Here is a 12,324-nt window from a genome sequence, read left to right on the forward strand (position 1 = left end):
ATCGGTAATTAATTAAGATGAGTCAATGAGACTTGAAAGATTCTTGAAAATATTTTTGTGATTAAATTGGAATTTTTTACATATGCATAGACGTTTTAACGTCGTATTTCAGGTCTGTCCTGTAGGAAAAATTGGATAACCTAGTCGTGAACGAAGAAAATAAAGGCACAAGTCAGATTTCCTGATTGCCGTGCCACGACAGAGATTGCCGTGTCACGGCGCAGGGCACCGTGACTAGGGGTGTACATGAACAGGACCGGACCTGAAAACCGACCTGACCCTGACCTGTTGGGACCGGACCTGACCCGGACCTGTAGATTCAGGTCCGGTCCCGGTCCTTGAAAATCAAGGTTTCCGGTCCCGGTCCGGATCAAGTCCAAACCCGGGGTTTTCAGGTCTGGACCTGAAACCCGTTAAAAATGCGTTTTTTATAAAAAAAAAAAAAAAATCCCAAATTTCAAAAGAAGTCAGTTTCATTTTTGTTAACACACTAACCCTAACTCACTTCTCTCTCTCTCTCTCTCTCTCTCAGCCGACAAGCAAACACGACAACACCCACTCCCTCCAGACCACCGCCCAGGCGCCCAGACACAAGTCGGAAGTCGCCACCGCCCACCAGACGTCCAGACCAGCAGTGACTACACGCTGTACATCCTGCAACGACGAGTCGACGACTACACCCTGCATCTGCATCTCACTGTAAGTTCTTTTTTTTTTTTTAATTAAATCTAATTATATTCGAATTGGGTATTTTGTATTTCAATTGCTTATAATGATTGTTTGATGTTTGTAAGTTCTGTTTTTTAGTTAACTTTTTTTCGAATTCATGATTTTTTTTTGAGGTTTTTTTTTATTTATTTTAAGTAACTGTTTTTGAATTATTTTAGTTCATTTGTTTCGAATGCATGTTGAATTTTGGTATCCTGTAAGTTCTTTTTTTTTTAAATTAAATCTAATTATATTTGAATTGGGTATTTTGTATTTCAATTGCTTATTATGATTGTTTGATGTTTGCAAGTTCTATTTTTTAGTTCATTTTTTTCCAATTCATGATTTTTTTTGAGGTTTTTTTATTTATTTTAAGTAACTGTTTTTTAATTATTTTAGTTCATTTGTTTCGAATGCATGTTGAATTTTGGTTTCTTTCGATTTGTGTGTTTAAAATCTGTTTATTCCGTGAATTTGCTGGGAGTAGATTGATAAATCAGAAAAGATTGATAAATCTGTTTAAAGTAGATTGATAAATCTGTTTAAAATCTGTTTCTTTCGAATTTAGTTCATATTGTAGAATTTGCTGCCTTGTTGGTGTATTGTATATTTGTATGTATTCTGTTTATTTTGTGAATTCAATTTGAATTGTAATTGAATTCTATCGTTTTATATGTTTAGGATCAACAAGAACCACGGATTCTTACTCTTGCAATGTAAGTTGTTCTCACATTTTTTTATAAAATGTTATGTGTTTATAATTGTTACTTAAAAATTACTTATATTGTGTATAATTATATTGAAGATTGTGTATAATTATATTGAAGATGGAGAGCTCTCAATCCAAAAGATCTGCTGCTTTTTCTCAAGAAATGCCACAGCCACTTTTTGAAAAGGATATGGAAGAATTGCAATCTACTTTGCCTCCAGATAAGAAGTTAAAAGCGGGGCGGGAATACATATGGAACAGAAAAAGTAAGAGGATATGGAAGAAAATTTGAAAGAGTTACAAGAAATGGAGAAAGGTAGTATTAATTTTATGTACTTGTAATTTTGTTACACCAAATTTATTATTTCATTGTTATCATTCATTAATATATTCTATAATGTTTTTTTATTTAGAGGTGCAACATGATGTATCTAACGATGGAGACGATGAAGTTGTTTTCGTTGACTCATTAGTGTGAATCACGCAATCAAAGGGAAAGCAACTCGCCAAAATTCAAGTTGTCTTTGGATAATTTATGTATTTCTAGTATTTGAGACTTAGAGACTTTATGTAATTTAATGAATTATTTGTTATATTTGAGACTTATAGATTTTATGTAGTTTTTGTCATTGATATTTTCAGATTTTATGTAAACAGGTCTATAATTAGGTCCAACAGGTTATTTATTTTCTTTAAAAAAAAACAAAAAAAAAAAACACACAAAACAGGTCTATTCAGGTCTGGACCTGACCCGGACCTGATTGCTCAGGTCTGGACCTGACCCGGACCTGCTGAATTAGGTCCGGTCCCCGGTCCTCAGAATTGGCTGATTCAGGTCCCGGTCCTAACAGGTCCGGTCCAGGTCCGGTCCGGTTTTGGACCGGTGTACAGCCCTAACCGTGACGCAGTGTCCAGCACCGTGAAACAATAGATTTTGTCGTATCACGACAATGTTTAAATACTTCTAGTGGCTTTATTTCTCTTCTCATAGTAAGCTTCCCTCGATTTTTCTGAAAAAAAACATGTGTGTTCTACATATGTCTTAGCCCCGGGGAACTTTGACGAGGGAAATACTAGGTCGTTATCTTATCTTCCCCCAGTCAAACTAAATTTATAAACACTTAACAAACATCAATACAAGTATAGAGGCAAATCAAGGGTCAAACCGAAAGAAACGGTAATGTTCAAATGCTTTCGATTTGGGTGCCTAAGCTAGGTTGAAGGCGAAGATAAGAGAGAAAACTAACAACTAACAAAACAAGTAACCAAGGAAATAAAACACTAGGAACAGGGATCAACAAGTAATCATGTCAATTGCAACAACTTGGGAAGATCATGCCAATCAAAGGTTGTGAAGACTAATAATAGGAGCAATCAATTGGAATCAAAGAGTTATCTTCTAATTGTTAAGCTAGGGTTCACTATGAATAACAAACAAAGAGAATCACAATCAAAACCAATCGATAATTGCAATTCCTAAATCAATTATTCGTGTCATTAGCAATTACAATGCAATATAGCATAATTCATAAGGCCTCATCGAATTACACACATGCAAACCCTCATAATCACTTTAATCTCAACAATCAATCAACACAATTCCCAAATTAATCTCAATTAATCAATCATACAAAATTCACCCGATTCCTAGCCAAAGAACTACTCAAATATCATCATCTACCAACAAACAACTAAAGAAATTAAGAATTAATATTATATCAAGAACAACTACACTAATTAAGCATCAAACATCAAAATCAATTCAAAAAAACATAAAATTGGATAAAGTAATAAAGAGGAGAGAGAATGAGAAATCCTCATTGATTGATAATGGAGATCTTCAATACAATTGTGATCTTGAATCTTCAACCTCTCAAATAACCATTCAAATTCCTCACTTTCTCTCTCTAAAATATACTCCTAAAACTAACCCTAGATCTAGAGAGATAAGCTCTCAACTAATCTAAGAAAATGTGGTCTAATTCTTATTCTAATTGTTCTCTAAATTTTACCCCAAAATGGGTATTTATAATTAAAAGGGTAAAAGAAAATAAAAGAGAAAAGAAAAGAAAAAGAATGTAAAAGGAAAATAAAATAAAAGGAAGATAAAATAAAAAGAAAAATAAAAAGAGAATTAAAAGAAAAGAAAACCAAAATAAAAAGTTAGAGGCTGCGATATAACGGCTCTTCAAATGGGAATTAATCCCCTGCTTCTCACTCCACTAATCATGCGCATCACAATCTTTTGATAATTAAATTAATCAAAATCAACGGCTAATTTACACCCACCTTGTGCGCACTAACTTGGAGGTTGAAAGGGGCAGTCGATGTGTACTGTTACGGGGGTAGTGCAGCTTGGGAGGTGCAGTTGTTTTTGGAGGTAATTAGTGTGGCTGGTTACGGCTACAAGGTGGTGCGAAGGTGGTGTTTGTTGCGGCTGGTAGCGGCTGAAAGGTGGTGCAAAGGTGATGGTTATTGCGGCTGGTGGTTGGAGGTGAAAAGTGTGTTAAATGCGAGAGTCGGGGAAGTGTGTGAGTGAGAATTGGCTGGAACAGGGCACGACGGTCGCGCCCGCGGTGCTAGAGCCGCGTCCGCGGTAAGCCCGCGGCCAGACCTCGGGGGCTTACTGCCTGATTTTTTGGCTGTTTTGGTGTATGCGATCCCGCGCCCGCGGATGCAGACCCCGCGACTGGGCTGCTTGCTGATTCCGGCTTGGGCTACTTGCTCAATTGTTTCCTTGATTAGGACCTAAAACTTCAAACGTTACTCCAGATTAATACACATACGTCGATCCAAACCACACCTACATACAAGCAAACCCGAGATGAAAAATCAAGACAAAATAAAATAAAATAAATAAAATAGAAATAAATAAAGTAAAATAGAAAATTAAAGAAATAAAACTAAAACTATGAATTAAGGACTAAAATAATGAAAAACAAAACAAAACTAATCAAAACTCAAAATGATTTATTAAAATGGAAAAACAAGGAAAACTAAGAAAATTATAGGAAAATAAAGAAAGAAAATATCGAAAAAGGACCAAAATCTTATTCTTTTGAGCGCCACAAATGACGCACATCAAATTCCCCTAAGCTAAACTTTTGCTCGTCCTCGAGCAAAACAAAATCAAACCCAATGAAAAAAGATGACATTATTCAAGCAAATAAGGAAACTAGAAAACTAGAGAGGATGGGAATATACACTAACTCACTTTCGTAGGAATCACGGTCAAGTTTAGCAACTAAAGACAAGCCATTTAAACCCCTAGATCGCCCTAGAGGACGAGTGATGCTCTCGTAAAGGTTTCCTATGAGATTAACCTATAACTCTCGTAATAATACAAACTAGGAAAAGCATGAAAAGGAACCAAAATACAAGAAAAGCAAACAAATGTTCATGAAAGGACTTTTCCAAATGTTGATGGGTGTCATAAATGGCACCATTTGATGAGCATTTAGGTTGATTTCATCCTCTTTTCATATCTTTCTTACTCAATAAATGCTTAGTTTTGTTCTTTGTTGCTTAGTTTTACCTTTCCTCTCTTATTTTGTGTATTTTGTTGGTTTTCTAGCCTTTTCTCCTTTATTTTCTCTATTTCCGTGGTTGTAGGTATTGTAAGAGGTTTGGGTCTTAATATTTGTGATCTACTAAGGTGCAGAAAGCCTTTGGAGCAAGCTCACGGCATTTGGAAAACTCAAGATGCAAGGAAGTGGAAATTCCAAGTCTTGGCTCTTGCGCTCTCATGCCGTGCTACAATTAAGAAGTGGTGTACCCACTAATCTAGAGCTTAAGCTACTGCCACTCCTAGTGTTCACCATCATCTTAGTCGCGCGACCTTAGCGAACGCACGAAGCCGCGAGAATTTCGAAGAAACCTAGTGAAGCGCGGGCGCGTAAAGCTCGGGTGCGGCCGCACCACAGTGTGGCGCGGGCGCACCTCCCCATGGTGCGGGCGCGCCTCTCCTGCTGCACGGGCGCGCCTCCCTGGGTATTTGTTGCTCGATTTTTGGTGTTTCGCGCCTCTAAAAATATCTTTGTAACACGATTTTTGGGGCAAGTTTAGAATAAGTTTCATATTAAATTTTGATCATATTCTTAGCTTAGTTGAGAGCTTTTCTCTCTAGTTTTAGGGTTAGTTTTAGGAGTAGATTTTAGAGAGAGAAAGTGAGGAATTTCAATGGTGATTGAGAGATTGAAGATTCAATGGTGACAATTGTATTGGAGATCTTCTCTATTATCAATGAGCATTTATAAACTCTATCTACATTTGAATTATCATAGTCATCTTCTCTCTCTTCTCCATGATTCTTCGATTTTGATTGGTTTCTTTATCAATCTTGATTTTTGATGGCTAAGAAGAAGCAGAACAATTCTACACCTCAATTAGTACAACATAGGAATTCTAGTGATCCAGTTTTTGATACAATTTTGCAGAATTTGCGAAACTCAGTCTCTAATTTTGTGCCAAGCCCGGTTCAGGAGGCAGATGAGCTGGTCACTCCGGCGCCGACACTGGTCAATCCATCTTGTAGTTCTATTCCCCGGAGTGATGCTGAAACTATTGCACTATTTTGCTGAAGCCATTTCTAGACCAGCATCCTCGGTATCTAATAGAATAGTACCTAGGGTTTCTGGGGTTACTGTTCCATTGGATGCTGGAGCTGCTGCTCAACGATCTGAACCAACTATTCCTGAGTCTCATTCTATACCTTCCCCGGAGCAGAATACACACAGAGATGGTGAAGATCGACCTAGATTTTTTTCTTAGACGTTGACTGCTAAGGGAGCTCTCCTGTCCTATGTTGCCCTGATGGTTCAAGATGGGAAACAGATAGCTTAGTTGCAGGATTATGAACTTATGGAAGGTAATAATAAATGGTCTAAAGCTATAGTTTTCTATGTGGTTGGTTATTATCCTACCATTGCTGTTGTTCAATGTTTTATAGCTCAACAATGGTATAATGTGAAAAAACCAGACATATTTTAGCACGATGATGGGTATTTTATCATTAATTGCTGCTCAATTAGTGATAAGGATACTATTCTTTGTTCTGGTCCACATATGTTCCTTGGGAAACCAGCAATCATTAAGCCTTGGAGCTCCAAATTTGATTTTGGTGTTGAGATTTTGAGAACTGTTCCTTTATGGGTTAAGTTCCCAAACTTACCTTTAAATTGCTGGGGTCCTGAAACTCTTAGTCGTATTGGTAGTTTCCTTGGTATCCCAATTTTTTCTGATGAATATACTACTAGACAACTAATAGTTTCCTTTGCTAGAGTTTTGATAGAGATTGATGTTACTAAGCCCTTACCTTAATCTGTTTTTGTGGAAAACCCCTCAAAGGAAATTCTGGAACTTAAGGTAGTCTATGAATGGACTCCACCTTTTTGCTCTAAATGCAATAAAGTTTGCCATGAATGTTCAGTTAAAGCTCCAGCAGTTTCTAAGACATTAGTGACTGCAGCTCCCAAGCAGTCAGTGACTGCAACTCCTAAGCAACAAAACTGGGTTGCTAAAGTTCCTACTGTCCCTGCTACTACTGATTTCACTGTTCATGGGCAGTTTGTCATCACTCCAAATGTTTCTACTGCTTTGAATGACTCAGATGCAGGTTGGAGAATAGTTGGGAGGGAAACAAAGAGCCAACATACTAGAGTTAATCAACCAGCTGTTACCTAAAATGCTTTTGTAGCTTTGATTGAAGATGAAACAGAAAGTGCTGGTGGTTTTACTATCAATCCAAGCGGGGGTGAGGTTAATTCCCCTTTGGTCTCATGATTTTCTCTATATGGAATGTCAGGGGCCTGAATGACCTTGGCAAAGTTGTTTATGTAAAGAGGTTTCTTCACTCTCATTCAGTTGATGTTCTTGGTATTCTTGAAACAAAAGTGAAAGCTAAAAATATTATTGGTGCTCAGAAGAAATTTGGCCCTTCCTGGACTTGGGTATGTAACTGTTGCTGCTCTCCTAAGGGTAGGATTTGGGTTGGCTGGAATGCTGATAGAGTTACAGTGAACATTGTGCAAATCCATGAGCGGTTCATTCATTTCATTGTCTTTAACAAAGACTTATCTTCTCAGATTCAGCTCACCTTTGTATATGGTATGCACTCTATCCATGATAGGCTTCCTCTTTGGGAAGGTATTAAAAACATCTCTTTGCAGCAGATTCCTTGGTTGTGTGTTGGAGATTTTAATTCTATTCTTCACTCTCAAGATAGGCTCAATGGAAATGATGTTACTAAGTATGAAGCTAGAGATTTTCAGAATTTTGTTGATGAGCTAGATCTTACTGAGATTAAGAGTAAAGGGGCTTTTTACTCTTGGTAAAATAAAGCTCATTCTGGTCCTAGGACTATTACTAGGATTGATAGAGCTTTTGGTAATCAAAGTTAGCTTGATGTTTATGGGCATGTGGAGACTGTTTATCTTGCCCCTTCCATGTCTAATCATATTCCTTTACTCATTGATATTTGTTCTACTCCTACTGGAAAGGGGAGGCCCTTTAGATTCATGAAATGTATTGCAGATCACCCTGATTTCTTAGACATTGTCTCCCATTCTTGGAATACTGGTAATATTGGAATATGGCAGAAGCTTAAAGCTGTTAAAGCTAGTATCAAATCTCTTAACTACAATCATTTTGGCAATGATTCTGAGAAGATTGATCAGGCTCACAATGATCTTTTAGACATTCAGAACTTGATTATTCAGAATCCAGATGACAGTGATCTCCATGTTAAGGAAGCTTGTTTCGGGGTTTTTTGATGTCTTGCGGGAGAGTTACAATTCTGAGACTGGAACCGGACGCCTGTACCTGCAAAACAAACGGATGCTCCGGACGATTGGAGATCCGCCTCCGACGGTCAAGTTAGTACTTGATTAAGGAGTAATTAATGCGGAAATAAAAGTAATTGGGACTCTCTAGGTGAGAGTGTTAAATGTGCGTAATCCCCCTGAGGATTAATGTGCATATTTATATACCTTGGGATGCGTGCCAGTACTAGGTTTAGGTTAAACCTAAGGCTGACTGGGCCTCCCACAATGATTGGGCCTTTTTGGCCGGTTTTCCCATTTGGCATGGGTGGACACGTGTCACATTGCAATTGGTCCAAGGAGGACGAATCTCTTGATGACACGTGGCAGGCTCCTATTGGCCTACATGAAGGACACGTGGCAAAACTTGGCTGGCCCACGTGTCGGATGCTGATTGGTGGATAAAAATCCCCTAATCAAAGTTGATGTTATTACAGTTGTTAAGCATTGGACTGATATTCAGGAAAGCATTTTCAAGCGGAAATCCAGAATTAACTGGATTAAGCTTGGAGATGGCAATTCTCACTATTTCTTTTCTGTGATGAAGACTAGACAAGCCAGGAACAGGATAGATTCTATCCTTGATTCTAATCAGGTTTTGCTCAAGGACCTTGCTGCTATTATAACTGAAATTCTTAATTTCTATAAGTCTCTCTTAGGGACTAAGGCTTCTTGTTTCCTGCTGTTGATTTGGTCACTATGAGAAGAGGTAAGCAGCTTAGTTTTTCTGCTCAGCAGTTTCTTATTCAGCCTGTTTCTCATTCTGAGATTGATAGTGCTCTTAAGAGCATTGACAACTTAAAAGCCCCTGGTATTTATGGTTTTAACTCTTTCTTTTTTAAGAAAGTCATGTGTTGTGGGTAAAAATACCCCGTATACATGGACCAATCCCATAGTGACACGTGGCCCAGTTATAGGGCGACACGTGTCACCACGGGAAGATGCCACGTAATTCAGAGCCCTTAAGGCCGCATGCCAGTCTCGTCGCGACACGTGGCCCAGTTAGAGGGTGACACGTGTCGTCACGAGAAGATGCCATGTGTTAAGGACATTTGTTCCCTTAATAATCAACATGCCAGAAAACCCTAGCAACGTCAGGGCCCAAATCCCGAGAGATAACAATGAAAGCCGCAAAACGGCGCCCCCAGAGTAGCACGTGGCATTCACTGATTGCACATCCAATCACGTCACGCAAATCTAGGGTATAAACCCTAGAGAGGGGCACGAGTCCCACCCTATAAATACTCCAATCATTTATGATGGGAGGGGATCAAGAAATTTACAAACAATAGAGCATTAAATAGCTCCACCTTCTCTCTACTTTCTCTCTCTAGCCTTTTCCGTTCTGATCACTGACTTGTTCGTCGGAGGCGAATATTCTGTTGATCGGAATATTCGTTGTTTTGCAGGTGGGACCGTCTCTTTGCCAGGAGAGCGTGACCAGTATCCGAGGAAATCCAAAAAAAAACCCGAAACATTTGGCGCCGTTTGTGGGGATACTCGTACGCTATGGCGATAGACGGTCAGACACCTAATCCAGGCGAGGAGGGACATGTAGAGGATTTAATCCCTACAATCCGTACTAGTGATCCTCTAATAGCCACATTTCAAGAAGCTGATGATCCTCCTGTCGCCGCAGGCTCTCTTAAGGCTGCGCTTAAAAAACTCAGAATAGAAATTGAAAACAATGGAGCCTCTACCTCTAGGAAGCCGCCCAGGAGAGAGGAGCAGAGGGCTCCAAAGAAGACGCACAGCAAAGCGGTCCATGCAACGGACGCTGGAAACACTCCCTTTCGATGGCCGACTGGAAGGTCCCCGAGAGTGCCACGGACTAATTTCTCTGACTTGCTGGCAAAAACGTAGTCGGTTGGGGGGAGGGGTAGGCAGCCTCGAAGAGAGGAGCCTGTGTCGTCCAGACGATGGAAGGACGCAAGAGATTACCTTCGGCATAAGCAGCGGGAGCGCGCCGCCCACTCAGACACGGCCTCAACCCCAACTATGCCGGATGATTTCTCACACCATACTCTTTCCCAATATACCAACACGGCCATCACCAGCGGAAGTCAGGCGGCCCGCACCCAGACTCCTATTCCATTCTTTCATGCTCCAACCCCTATTATAGCCCAATCACTGCAATATCAGCCTCCTCAGGGGTTCAATGGCTTGATGCAGCCGAACCCCCAGGCATACGGACAATATGTGCCATACGGGTAGGTGTACGGACAGGCTCCCTATCTGGATGGACCGTCCGTGCAACCGCAACCCATCGATTGGCAGATGCGTCTACTTACTTTGGGAGATAAGCCGCCCCCGTTTTCGCAAGATATCTTAAATGCCTCTCAGCCACCAAAGGTGAAAAGTGTACCTGTGGGAGCCTATGATGGCACGAGCAACCCAGAAGAGCACATCACCTCGTACAGGAACCTGATGTACTTGCAAAGCGTAGATGACGTTACTTGGTGCAAATGTTTCCCGGCCACTCTGAAAGGTGTGGCGCAGGATTGGTTCAACAGTTTGCCGGCCGGATGTATCAATTGTTTTACTACTCTTAGTTTGCTGTTCGTGGGAAATTTTTCATACAACATACCGCCTCGAAAGAGTAGTCTTAACTTGGCAACAATCGTCCAAGGAAAAAATGAGGGCTTACGCTCGTACGTCCAGCGATTTAACCAAGAAAAAGCCCAAATTCATAATATGCCGGACGAAATGGCTTACTCTGAATTTCTTCGGGGATTAAGGCGCAATGGTTTTAAATTTGACTTGGTAAGGAAAAAGATTCGGACAAACGCAGGTGTTCTGCGGGAAGCCGAAGCTTATATTGAGGCGACAAAATTTTGTTCTCTCAAATAAACAGAAGCGCCGACCAAGAGGGCTGAGAAAATATCTCCTCAGCAAGACTCGGCCGACCAAAAGAAAGAAGAAAAAAAGAGAAAGGAAGTCTGGGTGGCTGACACCCAGTCAGAGAAGTCCAAGAAGGTCAAGGCGTATGAGCCTCATTTTGAATTCAACAAGGATTTCTATTCTATCCTGATGGAAATCAAGGATAAGTTTGAATTTGAGAAGCCACAGCCGCTGAGAGACCCGACTCAGTATAGGAACAAGAACAAGTATTGTCATTACCACAAGGATGTGGGACATGACACGAACGATTGCATCAACTTGAAGAGACTGCTGGACAAGCTAGCCGAGAAGGGCATGCTAAACTCGTATGTGATGAAGTCAAAATTCACTTACACCCGGACAAACAACACGTCCGATCTAAGACAGAAGAATGATAAGATTAAAGATAAGGAAGATGACGGCAATGCAATAACTCAGGTTTTGTTGCTGTGATATTAGGAGGATTTGCTTCAAGCGGTCCCACTATGAGGGGGATCAAGCAGGACGCCCGCAACTTGGGTAAAGTAATGCAAATGGACTCAGTGAAGGCCGAACCTTTCCCCGAAGTAGTCATCAGTGAAGCCGGTCGGGGGGAGGTCAAAGCCTTGCACAATGATCCCATGGTATTCATTATGAAGATAGCCAACTTAAAGGTCGGACGAATATTAATTGACACGGGTAGCTCGGTTGATATCATCAGCCTTGCCGCCTTGAAAATTCTAACCTTCCTAGAGGATGCTCTCCAGGACATCACTCACCCGTTGGTTGGATTTGGGGGGAATGTCATCCACCCAGTGGGACGGATAGACTTACCTGTCCGATTCGGGCAAAAAGGGGAAGGAAGAGATATGGTTGTCCGCTTCTTGGTTGTGAAAGAACTGACTAGATATAATGTCATACTCGGACGTCCTACACTTAATGCAGCAAAAGCAGTCATTGTGCCTCACCTAATGCTGCTAAAGTTTGAGAGGACGGATGAGAAAATAGGCACGATCCAAGGAAGTCAGAAGATGGCAAAAGAATGTAATCAGTTGGCAGTTAAGCCTACAACGCGCAAACTAAAATCGTTCGAGCCAAAAGAAGAAGGAACCTCACTCCCAACACAGCAGGTCGGCCAGAAGCGTAAGGCGGCCAAGATGGAGCAAGCATAGCAGCTAATGACTGTCGGACGGCCAGAAGAGTTACGACCACAGCCGGCCGGCAGTCACC

General features: G+C 40.6%; 1 long non-coding RNA gene across 1 annotated transcript; it reads left to right on the forward strand.

Annotated features, from left to right (window-relative positions):
• Positions 1–323: 323 nt before the first annotated feature.
• Positions 324–2,052, forward strand: LOC110681671. Its single transcript, XR_002503321.1, has 4 exons — positions 324–699; positions 1,390–1,424; positions 1,514–1,733; positions 1,831–2,052. It is a non-coding gene; the product is annotated as an uncharacterized LOC110681671 (long non-coding RNA).
• The last annotated feature ends 10,272 nt before the right edge of the window (positions 2,053–12,324 follow it).

Source organism: Chenopodium quinoa, unplaced genomic scaffold (assembly GCF_001683475.1).
Source record: "Chenopodium quinoa cultivar QQ74 unplaced genomic scaffold, ASM168347v1, whole genome shotgun sequence".
Taxonomy (NCBI): Eukaryota; Viridiplantae; Streptophyta; class Magnoliopsida; order Caryophyllales; family Amaranthaceae; genus Chenopodium; species Chenopodium quinoa.